This window comes from Physeter macrocephalus, chromosome 17 (assembly GCF_002837175.3).
Source record: "Physeter macrocephalus isolate SW-GA chromosome 17, ASM283717v5, whole genome shotgun sequence".
NCBI classification, from domain to species: Eukaryota; Metazoa; Chordata; class Mammalia; order Artiodactyla; family Physeteridae; genus Physeter; species Physeter macrocephalus.
This window is the reverse complement of record NC_041230.1, coordinates 7,440,148-7,457,393: the sequence shown is the minus strand read 5'-3', so window position 1 is coordinate 7,457,393 and position 17,246 is coordinate 7,440,148. Positions and strand designations below refer to the sequence as shown.

Here is a 17,246-nt window from a genome sequence, read left to right as displayed (position 1 = left end):
TACCTTTTGACCCAGGAATCCCACTTCTAGGACTCTACTCTGAAGATACACCTCCAGCAATACAAAAATACATATATACAAAGTATTCATTGCAGCACTATTTCTAGTAGTAAACTATTGACCTAAATGCCCATAATATGAGAGTGGTTGAATAAACTATGATTAAATCCATATACTAGAATATTATGTAGCTGTAAAAAAGAATTATTAGTATCTCTTTGAATTGCAGTAGAATAATGCCCAGGATATGTCATTAAGTGAAAGAAGCAATGTTCAAGAGTACCTAGAGGTCTTCCCTGGTGGCGCAGTGGTTGCGCGTTCGCCTGCCGATGCGGGGGAACCGGGTTCGCGCCCCGGTCCGGGAAGATCCCACACGCCGCGGAGCGGCTGGGCCCGTGGGCCATGGCCGCTGGGCCTGCGCGTCCGGAGCCTGTGCTCCGCAACGGGAGAGGCCGCAGCAGAGGGAGGCCCGCATACCACAAAAAAAAAAAAAAAAAAGAGTACCTAGAATATGTTACCTTTAATGCAAAAAAAAGAGGTCATTCAAAAGAGTACCTGTATCTGCTCATTTGCGCAAAGGAAATACCAGAAGGATAAAACAGAAACTAATGAGACTGATTATGTACAAGAAGTGGGCAGGAACCATGTTAATGTTTTCATACTCAAAATATTATGACATGTTACAATCAACCAGGATGTGAAGGAACCCAAAGTGTAACACACAAAGCTAAATGTAGGAAAAATGAGTAACAAAACTATACTGAACAGGGTAGTGAAGAAAACTAAATTGAGTAACTTTGGAAACAGTTTTGACTATATAAGGTTAAGTTAAAGAACAAAAAAGTTGCACACAAATACTTTACTGTACTTAGTACATTTATTTTTTACACAAGTATGGGTTAGCAATTCTGCAACTACTTTATATACATTCTAGAATATGTGTAAAAAAAATATTGATACTAAGAAGCAGGTTTCTCACTGTTGGAGAAAAAGAGTTTCAAACAAGGAAATGGCCAAACCTGAAGGGAGACAATTCTCCACGAGTCTTGCATGTTTCTGCACATGTTGCCAGATCAGAGACTAAGTGCTATTATTCTGGATAATTTCTGCAAGATGTTTATATAATGAACAGCCTTGGAGGACAGAGATAGTCTCTCTCTAGAGCAAAAGCCAGGCATGCTTATTACCCATTATAAAAGATTCAGGTTCCCTAAATTCAAGGGAGCACATAAATACCTGTGTATTTTGCATCACCCTATGGGTGCAAGTGAACCAGTGCAAGGAAAATATTGATACTTTGGCTACTGCTACCACAATGAGCAACAAACTTTCATCTCTGACTCGAAATCTCATGTCTTCTACCAGCATCTGTGAAGTTGCCCAAGCTAACTTTTAACTTATAAGTAGGGTAAAATCTCAGATACTTCACAGTTCTTGACAGAATCCCATGGTATTGAACTGGAATTGAAAGTATGAGTGTAAACTGGTGGTTTTTAAATATATACAAATAAAGATAGATAGATAGATAGATACATAGAGATGTGTATATATACATTTGCTTATTTTCTAGCTCTGTCCGTTGCCAGGAACTAGAGGAATTACACCCAGGTTGAAATGAGCACACCAAGTGCCCAGAGCTTGGTTTATAAATCCACTCTCCAAAAAAAGAAACCAGGGCTCCTTGGAGAAATTGCTGATTCCAGGGCTAGAGGAGGGAAAAATACAAGCCTGGAACATACTGGTGCCAGAAAGTAAGACAGTGCTCAAAAAAATAATGGCATGTTGAAAGGACACAGAAGTCAAACTGAAGGAGTTCCTAGTGGCCAAATCTGGGACAATTTGAGCAACAAAATATGTAACAATAATAGATTATGAACTCATAGAATAATATATATATATCTATGAGTTCATAAATAAATAATTGAACAAACATATGAGGAATAAGGGACAACTCTTCTTTACACTAGAATTTAAATTAATAAATGTAGAAGGAATGATGGAAAGGGAAAATCACCACCAGGCAAACATCACAGTAATAACTGTTACAGATAAAAATTATCAATGGATATTAAAATTAATGAGTGAAAGTATAATGAGAAACTATTTTTGCATAGTCCCACAAGATACTTATTAATTAAAAAGAGGAATACAGTAATTTTACAAAGGAGAAACCAGGCAGACACCATCTTTAACCAAGTGATCAAAGTTAACATTACCAGTAATGAGATATACTCATATAACTCCTGATATGACACATTGAGAAGAACACAACATCATTTTTGTGATCTTTTTGCCAAAAATGCATAGTCTAAATTTAGTCATGAAGAAACAGCAGACAAAACCAAATGAAAGACATTCTACAAAATAACTGGCCAGTGCTCCTCAAAAGTGTCAAGGTCATAAAAGATAAAAAGGACTAAAGAACTATGTCAGATGGGAAGAGACTAACAAAACAAGACAACTAACTCAATCTGGGAACTTAGACTGGATTCTGGAACAGAACAGGGCACTGATAAGACAATTAGCAAAATTTAAATAAGGTTTGTAAATTAGCAAACGTCTGGTATCAGGGTAAATTTCCTGGTTTTCGTAATTGTACTGTGGACACCTGAATGAAGAGTATATTGGAATTCTTTCCACTATGTTTACAATATGAAAATAAAAAGTTTTTTTTATGAAAAAAATTAAAAGGACAAGAGAACACTTTTAAAAATTGGATATTCAAATGGCCAATAAAAATATGAAAAGGTGCTGAACATCATTACACACCAGGGAAATGCAAATTAAAACTGTGATGACATTCCACTACACATCCACCAGAATAGTTAAAAGATTGATAATTTCAAATAATGGAGACGATGTGGAACACCTGAAACTCTCATACATTACTGGATGGAATGTAAATTGGTACAACATGAGATATTGGTAGTATCCATTAAACATGCCTGCCCAATGATCTAGCAATTCCACTCCTAAATATTTACTCAAGAGAAGAGCATTTATGTGTTCACCAAAACCACAGTAGAATGTTCATAGCAGCAACACAATTTGTAATAGCCCCAAATTGGAAAATATCAAATGTCCCTGAACAGTGTAATCAATTAATAAATTGCAATATACCCCGAAATGTAATGAGAACTAAGTACAATTACACTCAACAACATAGATGAATCTCATAGACATAATGTGGAACAAAAGAAGCCAGGCATAAAAGAACACATGCCATATAATTCCATTTATATATGAAATTCAAGAATGGGTAAAATTAATTAATGGTTATAGAATTCTGAATATTGATTCTGGGAGAGGAATAACTGGGAAGGGGCATGAGGGGAACTTCTGGGGTGCTGGCAAAGTTCTTTATGTTGATCTAGGAAACTGTTTTATCGCTGTATACTGAAGATCTGTGTACTTTACTGTATATATATGTCATAAAAATGTTTTAAAAAACTATCAGAACCATGTTTTGGTAGGGACATGGAGCAATGAGATGTTTCAAACACTGTGCAAATATAAATCTGGCACCCTCTTTTGTAAATATTTTGGCACTATTTGGTAAAGTGGAAGATATATGACCTAGCAACTCCATTGGTAGGTAAACTCATGCATGTGTACCCTATGTAAAAGAATGCTCCTGGCAGCATAGTCTATAAGGTCAAAAACTAGAAATAACTCGAATGTCCATCATTACTAGAAGGAATGAATAATAGTAGTATACTTTAAAGGATGGAATACAATATAGCAAGGAAAACAAATGAACCACTATTATATCTAATATGCATAATTCTCAAAAACATAGTTGTACAAATAAGCAAAGTAAGAGATAAAAGACAGTATGGCAGCATTCATATAAAGTTTAAAAACGGGGGGAAGCTACAGTATAATGCTTAAAGAGGTAAACATAAGCGAAAAAACTTCATACATTTAGCCAGTCACACAAACATAATCACACACAAACTTAAATCACCATGGTGATATACAGCTAGAGATAACCCACAACCCAACAACAGGGCCGCATACCCAGGGCCTCAAATGGTCACATAAGCACAATCACACATTTACCAAGAGGACAGTCAGTCACAACCGTGACTGTCACAGGCACTGCACACCTGCACATGGTCGCACAGTCACAATCACACTAACCACAGATTAAAACCACACAGTATCCACAGGTACCCCCACGTGTACTCTGCAGCCCACAGTCGCACAGTCACACCCCTCTACGGGGACAAACGCTATCACATCCACCGAGTCACAAGCTCCTCACACCCCCACATACAATGCCGCACGTGATTACACGCACATCACCGGGTCGCATCCCATCACACCAGCACAGTCACAGGCTCTCAGATTGTGCTGCACACGATTATCACTGGAACCACACACACGCTCACTACAGGAACAGCCAGACACAATCACGCATTCATTCATCACATACCACTACACAGACACAATCACACAATTTCAAACTCACCCCCTCAGTGGTACAAAGCCGAGGCTCCGGTCCCGCCCTCTCCTCTGGTTCCCCACTTCAGGTCTTCCAAGCTTCCAAAGCAGCAGAACCTTCCACAGGACTGGAACAGTCGCCGGTGCAGATCTGAGGGTCCCGCCGGCGCGTGACTTTGAGGCTGAATTCAAGCGAGAATAACGTTCTTGCCGAGAAGTCCTCTGGGAAGTGTAGTCAGAGACGTCCCTGTGGTGAGCAAGATGGCCGCCGGCTGCCCGAATTCCTCTCAGAGCTCAGCTGCGACCCAGCCGAAAGGATTGCATTCCGTCATCAAACCGCGCATCGGAGGCCTCACGGAACCTGGCTCAGCCTCGGGCCGTGACTTCCAAAAAAGCTCACTCTGAAGCGTTTGAAAATGGATTTTCCGGGCCCGCCCTACTATCCTCTGGAGTTGAACAGGCTCTGGAAGAAAAGAACTAGTTCGCAAAGGGAGATAATTTGCACAGCCGAGCCTTCTGGGAAATGTAGTTAGGGAGCAGGAAAAGCGGTGGATGGGTCGTTTGAAATTCGTCTTGATTCTTCACAGCCTGCGCTTGGTCACACCCCGGAGACTTCTGGGAGTGTCACTGCGCCCAAGGAGTGCGCAGGTAGCCTGGGTCGCCGTTTTGGCTTTTCGGGCATGAGTTTGGTTTGGGGGTTCCTCAGTGCAGAGGGCTTGTGGGACCTGAGCTTCTGAGACCCAAATCTAGTCAGGGAGGACAAAGGGGAGGAAACCAGGAACCTGCAAAGATACTGGGAGGTTGAAGGGGGAGGAATCGCTAAACGTGAAACAGGTAGGGGTAAACCAAACGGGATGCGTTTCCGATGCTGCGAAGGGGGTTGATGCTATTCTGTGCTACTTACTGATTTCTCTGTGGTAGTCGGGGAGTGAGGAGAACGAGGGGGCGGTGAGGCAGGTTGTGCAGGAGGCAAGTAACGAAAGCCCGATGTGTGTGACTTAGGGTGTTGGGGGTAGTAGAGAGGGGCAGGAACAGAATTGTGTGTGTGTCTGTGTCATTGATAATTTAAATGAGTATCACCGTGTGTATGACTGGGATTGTATATTGGAAAATAATCTCTGAGCCTCATTGTAAAACAATAACAAGAAGGATAGATCTGGAAGCATTTTCTTTCTGTCTTTTTTTTTTCAGATTTGATGGGAGAAAGGTTACGAAATTGAGCTAATAAATTATTGAAAGCTTGACTTTTATGTAAAAGCAGAAGCGTCAATTATGGAATAGAAATAAAAACAGCGCTTTCGTTAAAAAGAAAGTCGGTTTGAAAGGAACTTTTTTTCTATTTTCTTTTTTTTTAATGGGTTGCTTGCTCTTGCTTAGAGCCCAGACCCTGGAGTCATAGCCATTCAATCTTACGTGTTCTTTTAATGTCCTGGGGGAGGGTTTTAGGTCTAAGGGAGCTGATTTGTGAAGTCTTGGACTAAGAAATGACTTTAAAGTTTGATGGGCAATATCGGCCATTGGAAACAAGCAGAGAACTGAACTAGGGAGTGTTATTCCCATTTTCTGATGAAAACACCATGGTCTAGAGAGATCAAGGAATTTAAGTTTAAAGTTCTTCAAGGAGCCTAGTCAGATCAATGGATTTACTAATTTTTTCTGGTAACCCCCCCCCGCCAGGCCAGGTGGATTTTGTTAGGTGTAGAAATAAATTGCTTCTAATTGCAAAGATATTTTCTCCAAGAATTTTTTTTTTTTTTTGCGGTACGCGGGCCTCTCACTGTTGTGGCCTCTCCCGTTACGGAGCACAGGCTCCGGACGCTCAGGCTCAGCGGCCATGGCTCACGGGCCCAGCTGCTCCGCGGCATGTGGGATCTTCCCGGACCGGGGCACGAACCCGTGTCCCCTGCATCGGCAGGCAGACTCTCAACCACTGCGCCACCAGGGAAGCCCTCCAAGAATTTTACTACAGTTACTTTTAATGTAGTTTTAAATAAAGAGAGAAAATAGGTTGTTGGGTATAAAATTCGTGTAAATAAACTTCATATGTACAAACAAAACCTTGGAATAGGATAAAATGCTTAAGAATTATCTTAGCAAGAAATAAATAAAACCTACATTAAAAACTTACACTATGAAGGACACAAAGAATTAACAAATGAAAAGTGATACCATATTCTTGAATAGAAATCTTTAACATCATAAACGTCATTTAAAATTAATTTATGAATTTACTATTATCCCATTGAAAGGAATATATTTTTCTAAATAGGGGTTATTCTAAAGTTCAAGTGGAATGACAAAGGTAGGATAGACAGTATATCTGGGGGGAAAAAAAGCAGTGGGAGGCAGTTGGGGCTAGTCTTACCAGATCATAAAACATACCCTAAAACTTCAAGATTTGAAATAATGCGGGCTTGATATCTGACTGGACAGACCAGTGGAACAGAACAGAGAATCCAAAAATGGAACCAAATAAAGAATTTTAGTGTCTGGTGAATGGGGCATCTCAAATCAGGTGGAAAAAATGGACTTTTCAGTAATGGTAATAGGAACAATTTGGTAGCCTTTCTGGAAAAAAGAAAATAGATTATGCCATGTAGTGAATCCAGAGTTAACTCCAAATGGGTCAAAACTTAAAACTTAAACAAAAAAATAAATAAATTACAAAGACTGAAAACTTGAATTAATTTATAACCATGGAATGAGGAAGGCCTTCCTAACTTCAAAATCCCAAAACCAAGACGTAAAAGATTGATCATTGCTACTACATGGAAAAAAAAAAAAGTTAAAGGGACAAGCTGGAAAAAATTTGCATTTTTTGTTACAAATAGCTAATCTCCCTAGTATATAAGGAGCACTCAAAAAATTGATTAAACAAAAAAGACTAACAACCCAATAAAAACAGAACGAGATTAACAAAAAATACTCAGAACAGAGTCTACATATTGTTCTCAAGTATATGAAAATACACTCAACCTCATTCATAAGAAGATAAATGCCATTAAAACTATGTAGAGATACAGTTTCTTATAGACTTGAATGGCAAATATTCCCAAAATTTGAAAACTTACCTTGTTAAGAGGGACTGCCGATTGGTACAAACTATTTGGAAGGTAATTTGGCAGCATCTTTCAAAATTCCGATTGCATTTATCCTTTGAGCAGTCCCACCTCTGGGATTTTATCCTACAGATCTAGTTATGATGATGCATATCCAAGATCTTTGTGTTCATCACATTTCTTTTCAGAAAGGTATCACAACCCCATTCTTGACAATTTCCTTGACTTCCTTCAAACTTCTCTTTCATTTTTCTAATTCTAATCCTCTGATCACTAAAACAAATAACAGCAACAAAAACATTAGTGAATTGTTTTTCCACTTGCCTTCTTAAAGTTAGGATTCTGTTATTGACCATCTTCTATTAATCTGTAATTTTTTTCTTTTTGAGCAACTATATCCCACTCTGATGGCTTCAGCAACATTTACTGACTCATGACCAACAGATTTGTTTCCATGCTAGGCCTATCTTTTTTGTGTATGTGACAAATTATGCATAAGATAAAATTTACCATTTTAATCATTTTTAAATGTATAGTTTAGTGGCATTAGTACATTCACATTGTTGTCCAACCACCACCACTATCCATCTCCAGAACTTTTTCATCATCCTAACCTGAAACTCTGTACCCACTAACAATAATTAGTGATCACCCCCTCCCTTCTGGTAACCACTATACTACTTTCTGTCTCTATGAATCTGACTATTCTAGGTACCTCATGTAAGTAGAACCATACAATATTTGTTCTTTTGTGCCTGGCTTATTTAACTTAGTATATAATGCTTTCATGGTTCATCCATGTTGTAGCCTGTATCAGAATTTCATTCCTTTTGAAGGCTGAATAATATTTCATTGTATGTTTATACCATATTTTGTTTATCTGTTTATCTCTTGAAGGACATGTGGGTTGTTTCCATCTTCTGGTTGTTGTGAGTAATGCTGCTGTGAACATGGTATACAAACATCTCTTTGAAACCCTGCTTTCAATTAATTTGTGGGTATACCTAGAAGTGGAATTACTGGATCATATGGTAATTAAATGTTTAATTTCTTTGATGAACCACCATCTGTGTTCCACAGTATGCTGCTTCTGTTTCTGCTGCTTCTTCTCCTCCTTCTTCATATTGTTATCATTGTTGTTATTATTATCATTATTATTATTATTGGAGTATAATTGCTTGACAATGTTGTGTTAGTTTATGTTGTACAATGAAATGAATCAGCTATATGTATGCATATATCCCCTCCCTCTTGGACCTCTCTCCCACACCCCCATCCCACCCATCTAGGTCATCACAGAGCACCAAACTGAGCTTCCTGTGCTTTATAGCAGGTTCCCACTAGCTAGCTATTTACACATGGTAGTGTATATATGTCAATCCTAATCTCCCAATTCGTCCCACCCTCCCCTTCCCCCCTGTGTCCACATGTCCATTCTCTACATCTGCATCTCTATTCCTGCCCTGGAAGTAGGTTCATCTGTACCATGTTTCTAGATTCCACATATATGTGTTAATATACAATATTTGTTTTTTCTTTCTGACTTACTTCACTCTGTATGACAGACTCTCGGTCTACCCACATCTCTGCAAATGACCCAATTTCGTTCCTTTTTATGGCTGAGTAATATTCCATTGTATATATGTATCACATCTTCTTTATCCATTCCTCTGTTGATGGACATCTAGGTTGTTTCCATGTCCTGGCTATTGTAAATAGTGCTGCAATGAACATTGGGGTATTATTATTATTATAATTTCACTGGCTAGGACATCCAGTATGATGTTGACTAGAAGCAATGAGAGTGGACATCATTGTCTTATCCCCGATCTGGGAGAGAAGGCATTCAATATTTAACCACTAGTGTTAGGTCCTCTATTAGGTTAAGAAAAGTCATTTCTACTCCTAGGTTGCTGAGAGTTTCTATTATGAATAGACCTTAAATTTTGTTAAATGCTTTTTCTGCATAAGTTGATATGATCGTATGGTTTTTCTTTTTTTTAGTTTAATATGGTGGATTACATTAATTGATTTCTGAATATTAAATCAGCTTTGCATTCCTGGGATAAACCCAACTTGCTTGTGATACATACTGTATTGCTGGCTTTGATTTGCTAACTTTTTGTTGAGCAGATTTGTGTCTATGTTAACAAGGGTATTGGTCTGTGCTTTTACTTTATTTTTTTTTGGTACTGTCTTTGTCTGGTTTTGGTATCAGAGTAATGCTAGCCTCATAAAATGAGTTAGGACATTTTCCCTTCTGTTTTTTTGGAAGAGATTATGCAGAATTCCCATTATGTATTCTTTAACTATTTGGTGGACTGCAATAGCAAAACCATCTGGGTTGGAATTTTCTCTTTTTGGAATTTTTAAACTATGAATTAATTTCTTTTTTACATTGAATTATATTTGATATATAACATTGTGTAAGTTTAAGGTATACAACATGATTTGATACATTCATATATTGCAATATGATTGCCATTGTAGCATTAGCTAGCACCTCTATCATGTCACATAATTATCATTTCTTTTTTGTGGTGGGAATTATTAAGAGCTAGTCTGTTAGCTGGTGTGATGTTTATAATACAAATTTGTTGCATATAATCACTGTACTATGCTAATGTACTGTGCTAATGGTGATCCAGTGATCACCAGGACTTATTTATCTACTAGTTGCAAGTTTGTATCCTTAATCTCACTTGTCATGTCTTGAGGGGGTTTATTCACTTCCTTCATTAATTAATTCCTCAGATATTTATTGAGCACCTTCTGTGGTCCAGAAACTGTGCTAAGAGCTGTGGAATACAATTGTGAATAAAAGTAAACATGTTTTCTGTCCTCCTGAGTCTTGCAGTATAGATAGGGAGATAGATATTTATCAGTCATAAAAAAATGGAAATTCTCAGCAGTTTTAAGTGTTACAACAGGGATTTATATTGTTTGATGACCAGTAAAAATAGCAGTTTTGCCCTAATCAGGTATCTCAGAGGCTACTTGCCTGAGAAACTAACCACTGAGCTGATGAGTCAGAACCAATCAGGTAAAGTGGGTGGGAAGCTGCTTCTAGCTTGGGGACAGCATATTTACAATTTCTGTAATATAGCTCTTGACCAATTGCACATAGGGTATCCTTTGCCTAGGAATGATCTTTTCTCCCTTCTCTGCCCAGTGATGTCACTGTCACCCTTTAAAACTCAGTTTAAATGTTACCTTCTCTGAGAAGCCTCCCCAGACCCAGCTTCAAAATTTGTCACAGGCTCTTCTGTACTCTTGCATATCTTTCACATGTTTCTATTCCACAACATTTATGATTCTTTAACCCTATATCTGTTTCCTGTACTATACTATGTGAGCCTCAGGGAGCAAACTGTGTATTACATATCCATTAGCCAACAACAGGACCTGATTCAATGATGGGATCAATAAATAACTGAATAAAAAATAGATTTGACTTTTTTTTTTTTTTTTTTTGGTACGTGGGCCTCTCACTGTTGTGGCCTCTCCCGTTGTGGAGCACAGGCTCCGGACGCGCAGGCTCAGCGGCCATGGCTTATGGGCCTAGCCACTCTGCGGCATGTGGGATCTTCCCAGACCGGGGCATGAACCCGTGTCCCCTGCATCGGCAGGCGGACTCTCAACCACTGCACCACCAGGGAAGCCCAGGAAAGAGATTTTTTATTGTAGTAAAGTATACATAACACAACATTTACCATTTTAACAATTTTTAAAATTGAAGTATAGTTGATTTATAATATTGTTTAGTTTCAGGTGTACAGCAAATGATTCCGTTATATATTTTTTTTTTCAGATTATTTTTCATTATAGGTTATTACAAGATACTGAATATAATTCCCTGTGCTGTAGAGTAAATCTTTGTTACCTATGTATTTTATGTATAATAGGTTGTATCTGTTAATCCCATACACCCAATTTTTACCCTCCTCTTCCCTCTCCCCTTTGGTAATCATAAGTTTGTTTTTTATGTCTGTGAGTCTCTTTCTGTTTTGTATATAGAGTCATTTGTATTATTTTTTAGATCCCACATATAAGTGATATAAAGCATTTGTCTTTTCTCTGTCTGACTTACATCAATAACTATAATATTTTCCAGCTCCATCCATGTTGCCTCAAATTGCAATATTTCATTCTTTTTTATGGCTGAGTAATATTCCATTGTATATATATACCACATCTTCTTAGGCCACTTATCTTGTTGATGGGCACTTGGGATATTTCCATGTCTTGGCTATTGTAAACAGTGCTGCTGTGAACATTGGGGTGCATGCATCTTTTTGAATTAGAGTTTTCATTTTTCCTGGATATACACCCAGGAGTGGAATTGCTGGATCATATGGTATTTGAATTAGAGTTTTCATTTTTCCTGGATATACACCCAGGAGTGGAATTGCTGGATCATATGGTAGCTCTATTTTTAGTTTTTTAAGGAACCTCCATAGAGTTTTCCATAGTGGCTGCACCAATTTACATTCCCACCAACAGTGTAGGAGGATTCTCTTTTCTCCATACCCTCTCGAGCATTTATTATTTATAGACTTTACAGATGGCCATTTACAGATGGCTAGTCTGACTGGTGTGAGGTGATACTCATTGTGGTTTTGATTTACATTTCTCTAATAATTAGCAATGTTGAGCATCTTTTCATGTGCCTTTTCATGTGGCCTTTAATTAGGCCATCTGTATGTCTTCTTTAGGAAAATGTCTATTTACGTCTTCTCCCCATTTTTTGATTGGGTTGTTTGTTTTTTCAATATTGGGTTTATAAGCTGTTTATATAATTTGGATATTAACCCCTTATCAGTCTCATTGTCTGAAAATATTTTCTCCCAGTCCATAGGTTGTCTTTTCATTTTGTTGATTGTTTCCTTTGCTGTGCAAAAGCTTTTAAGTTCGATTAGGTCCCATTTGTTTATTTTTGCCTTTATTTCTTTTACTTTGGAAAACTGATCTAATAAAATATTGCTATGATTTAGGTCAGAGAATGTTTTGCCTATGTTTTCTTCTAGGAATTTTATGGTATCACATCTTATGTTTAGGTCTTTAAACCATTTTGAGTTTATTTTTGTATGTGGTGTGAGGGAGTGTTCTAATTTCATTGATTTACATGTAGCTGTCCAGCTTTCCCAGCACCACTTGTTGAAGAGACTGTCTTTTCTCCATTATATGTTGTTGCCTTCTTTGTCATAGATTGACTGTAGGTGTGTGCGTTTATTTCTGGGCTCTCTATTCTGTTCCATTTACCTATGTGTCTGTTTCTGTGCCAGTACCATGCTGTTTTGATTACCATAGTTGAGTAGTATTGTCTGAAGTCTGGAAGGGTTATGCCTCCAGCTTTGTTCTTTTTTCCGCAGGATTGCTTTGGCAATTCTGGGTCTTTTGTGGTTCCATATACATTTTAGAATTATTTGCTCTAGATATGTGAAAAATGTCATGGGTATTTTGATAGGGATCACATTAAATCTGTAGATTGCTTTGGGTAGTATGGCCACTTTAACAATATTAATTCTTCCAGTCCAAGAGCATGGGATATTATTTCCATTTCTTTGAATCATCTCCAATTTCCTTTATCAAAGTTTTATAGTTTTCAGTGTATAGGTCTTTCACTTCCTTGATTATGTTTATTCCTAGGTATTTTTTTAATGTGATTTTAAACGGAATTTTTTTTTTACTTTCTCTTTCTGATATTTCACTATTAGTGTAAAGAAACGCAACAGATTTCTGTATGTTAATCTTGTGTCCTGCTGCCTTGCTGAATTCATTTATTAGTTCTAACAGTTTTTGTGTGGAGACTTTAGGGTACTCTAATATAGAGTATCATGTCATCTGCAAATAGTGACAGTTTTACCTCTTCCTTTCTAATTCGGATACCTTTTATTTCTTTTTCTTGTCTGATTGCTATAGCATCCTTGTATTGTTCCTGAATTTAGCAGGAAGGCTTTCAGTTTTCATTGTTGAGTATTATATTTGCTGTGGGTTTGTCGTAAATGGCTTTTATTATATTGAGATATGTTCCCTCTGTACCCACTTTGGTGAGAGTTTTTATCGTGAATGGATGTTTAATTTTGTCAAATGCTTTTTGTCTACTGAGATGATCAGGTGGTTTTTGACTTTCCTTTTGTTAATGCAGTATATCACACTGATTGATTTGCATATGTTGAACCAGCCTTGTGACCATGGAGTGAATCCAACTTGATCATGGTGTATGATCCTTTTTATATATTGTTGGATTCAGTTTACTAATATTTTGTTGAGGATTTTTGCATCTATATTCGACAAAGATATTGGCCTGTAATTTTCTTTTTTGATAGTGTCTTTATCTGGTTTTGGTATCAGGTTGATGGTGGCTTCACAGAATGACTTAGGAGTGTTCCCTCCTCTTCAGTCTTTTGGAATAGTTTGAGAAGTATAGGCATAAATTCTTCTTTGTATGTTTGTTTTTGTTGTTGAGTTGTAGGAATTCTTTATATACTGTGGATACTAATATGTGTGTTGCAAATATTTTCTCCAATTCTTTTCTTTTCACTCTCTTTTTTTTTTTGGCTGCATTAGGTCTTAGGTGTGGCATGTGGGATCTTTTGTTGCAGCACACGGGCTTGTCTTTAGTTGTGGCATGTGGGCTCTAGAGTGTGTGGGCTTAGTTGCCCTGCGGCATGTGGGATCTTAGTTCCCCAACCAGGGATCAAACCTGAGTCCTCTGCATTGGAAGGTGGATTCTTAACCACTGGACCACCAGGGAAGTCCCTCTTTTCACCCTCTTGATAGTGACCTTTAATACACAAGTTTTAAATTTTGATTTAGTCCAATTTATCTATTTTTTCTTTTGTTTGCCTGTGCTTTTGGTATCATATCCAATAACCTATCACCAAATCTATTGTTATGAAGCTTTCCCCATTTTCTTGTAAGAGTTTTATGGTTTTAGGTCTTAAGTTTAGGTCTTTTTTCCATTTTGAGTTAATTTTTGTATATGGTTTTTGGTAAGGGCTCAACTTCATAACAACTTGAGCCAGTTTTCCTAGCAACATCTGTTGAAAAGATTGTCTTTTCCCCATTAAATGGTCTTGGCACTTTTGTTAAAAATCAACTGACAGGGCTTCCCTGGTGGCGCAGTGGTTGAGAGTCTGCCTGCCGATGCAGGGGACGCGGGTTTGTGCCCCAGTCTGGGAGGATCCCGCATGCCATGGAGCGGCTGGGCCCGTGAGCCATGGCCGCTGAGCCTGCGTATTCGGAGCCTGTGCTCCGCAACAGGAGAGGCCACAACAGTGAGAGGCCCACGTACCACACACACACACACAAAATCAATTGACAATATACACAAAGGTTTGTTTCTGGGGTCGCTATTATATTCTGTTTGCTGTTTGTCCAGTCCTGCACTGTTTTTATTACTGTAGCTTTGTAGTAAGCTTTGAAATCAAGATCAGCAAACCCTCTAACTTTGTTCTCTTTTTCAAGATTGCTTTGGCTGTTCAGGCCACTGAAATTTCATATGAATTTTAGGATACGTTTTTCTATTTCCACCAAAGCACCACTGGGATTTTGATAGGGATTGTATTTAATCTGTATATCACTTGGAGTGGTACTGTCACCTTAACATTATCATCGTCTATTGATGAACATGAGATGTCTTTCCATTTGTTTATGTTTTCTTTAATTTCTTTCAGAACTATTATGTGGTTTTCACCAGACAAACCTTTGATCTCCTTGGTTAATTTATTCCTAAGTAGTTTATTCTTTTTGATGCAAAATTGTTGCAAGTGTAACAGATGCTATTGTAAATGGAATTGTTTCCATAATTTGCATGGGGAGGTTTCTCATTGTTAGTGTATAGGAATGAAATTGGTTTTTTGCATGTTGCTTTTGTATCCAGCAACTTTGCTGAATTCATTTATTAGCTCTAATATTTTTTGTGGAATCCTTAGGGTTTTCTACATAAAAGATTGTGTCAGAGAATAGAGATAATCTTACTTCTTCCTTTCCAATTTAAATGCATTTTCTTTTTCTTGCCTAATTGGTCTGGGTAGACCTTCCAATACTATGTTGAATAGAAATGGTGAATGCAGACTTCCTTCTCTTGTTGCTGATCTTAATGGAAAAGTTTTCAGTCTTTCAACATTGTATCATGTTATCTATGGGTTTTCATATATGGCTTTATCATGTTGAGGAGGTTTCTTCTATTATTAATTTGTTGAGTGTTTTTTTATCATGAGTGGGTGTTGGCTTTTGTTAAATGCAGTGTATTACATTAATTGATGTGTGCTGAACTATCCTTGAACATGTTGAATCATCCAGGAATACATCCCACTTGGTCATGGTGTATAATCCTTTTCATATGTTGTTGACTTAATATGCTATAGATATATCCTTATGGTTACCATGGGTATTACATATAACATCCTAAATGTTATAACAATCTAATTTGAATTAATACCAACTTATTTACAGCCACATAACAAAATTCTTCTCCTATACAGTTCTGTTCTCCCTTTGTTATTAATGTCAAAATGTTGCATCTGTATACAATGTGTGCCCAATAACAGATTTGTAAATATTTTTATCTATTTGTTTTGTAAATTCTGTAGAAAATAAAAAGTGGAGTTACAAACCAAAATTATGAAAATATTTGCCCATGTATTTTACTCTACTGGAGTAGAGTTTCTTCATATATTATATATCTTCAACCTGAAGGACTCCCTTTAGCATTTATTGTAGGCTATCTGGCCTCTAAGGTTTTGGTGAGAAATTGAGTGACAGTCTTATTCAGGATCTGTTGTATTCAATGAGTCACTTTTCTCTTGTTGCTTTCAAGTGTCTCTGTCTTTGGCTTTTGAAAATTTGACTACATTGTGTCTCAGTCTGGGTCTCTTTGGGTTTATCCTACCTGGGGATTGTTGAGCTTCTTGTAGATTCATGTCTTTTTTTTTTTTAATAATAAATTTATTTATTTATTTATGGCTGCATTGGGTCTTCGTTGCTGTGCATGGGCTTTCTCTAGTTGTGGCAAGTGGGGGGCTACTCTTCATTGCGGTACACGGGCTTCTCATTGCAGTGGCGTCTCTTGTTGTGGAGCATGGGCTCTTGGCACACGGGCTTCAGTAGTTGTGGCTTGCGGGCTCTAGAGTGCAGCCTCAGTAGTTGTGGAGCATGGGCTTAGTTGCTCCGAGGCATGTGGGATCTTCCTGGACCAGGGCTCGAACCCATGTCCCCTTCATTGGCAGGTGGATTCTTAACCACTGTGCCACCAGGGAAGCCCCAGATTCATGTCTTTTATCAAATTTTTAAAGTCTGGGGCCACTATTCATTCAAATAGCCTCTCTACCCCTTCTCTATCTCTTCTGTTTCTGGGACTCCATAATGCATATGTTGATCTGCTTGTTGTGTCCAACAAGTCCCTTATGCACTTTTCTTCATTTGGGTTTCTATTTGCCTCTTAGACTCAATATAAAATAATATATTATTTAATATATTCAAGTTTGCTGATTTTTTTTTGTCTAATCATGTCCACTGTTGAACCCCTCTAGTAAATTTTTCACATCAATTATTGTATACTGTAGCTCCAGAATTTATTTGGTTCCATTTTATAATTTCTGATTGTTGATATTCTCATTTTATTTATGTGATTTTCCTGTTCCTTTAGTTATTTGTCCATATTGTCACTTAGCTCTTTGACCATATTTAAGACAATTGTTTAAAAATCTTTGTCTCGTAAGTCCATGACTGGGCTTC

At 37.6% G+C, this 17,246-nt stretch overlaps 2 protein-coding genes and 1 long non-coding RNA gene across 4 annotated transcripts in view; 1 reads left to right on the top strand and 2 right to left on the bottom strand.

Annotated features, from left to right (window-relative positions):
* ZNF566 (zinc finger protein 566) overlaps positions 1-4,550 on the bottom strand; it is a 32,594-nt gene extending 28,044 nt beyond the window's left edge. For both annotated transcript variants that reach the window (XM_007115272.4, XM_028478154.2), the window contains exon 1: positions 4,475-4,550. The gene's annotated coding sequence lies outside the window, so the exon portion shown is untranslated. The remainder of the gene's footprint in view (positions 1-4,474) is intronic.
* The window catches only part of LOC102976833 (zinc finger protein 14 homolog), a 142,802-nt gene extending 135,266 nt beyond the window's left edge, over positions 1-7,536 (bottom strand). Inside the window, exon 1 of the mRNA XM_055079108.1 lies at positions 7,518-7,536. The gene's annotated coding sequence lies outside the window, so the exon portion shown is untranslated. The remainder of the gene's footprint in view (positions 1-7,517) is intronic.
* On the top strand, positions 5,034-15,679 carry LOC114484097 (uncharacterized). Its single transcript, XR_008615552.1, has 3 exons — positions 5,034-5,094; positions 8,403-8,536; positions 15,185-15,679. It is a non-coding gene; the product is annotated as an uncharacterized lncRNA (long non-coding RNA).
* Positions 15,680-17,246: the final 1,567 nt, after the last annotated feature.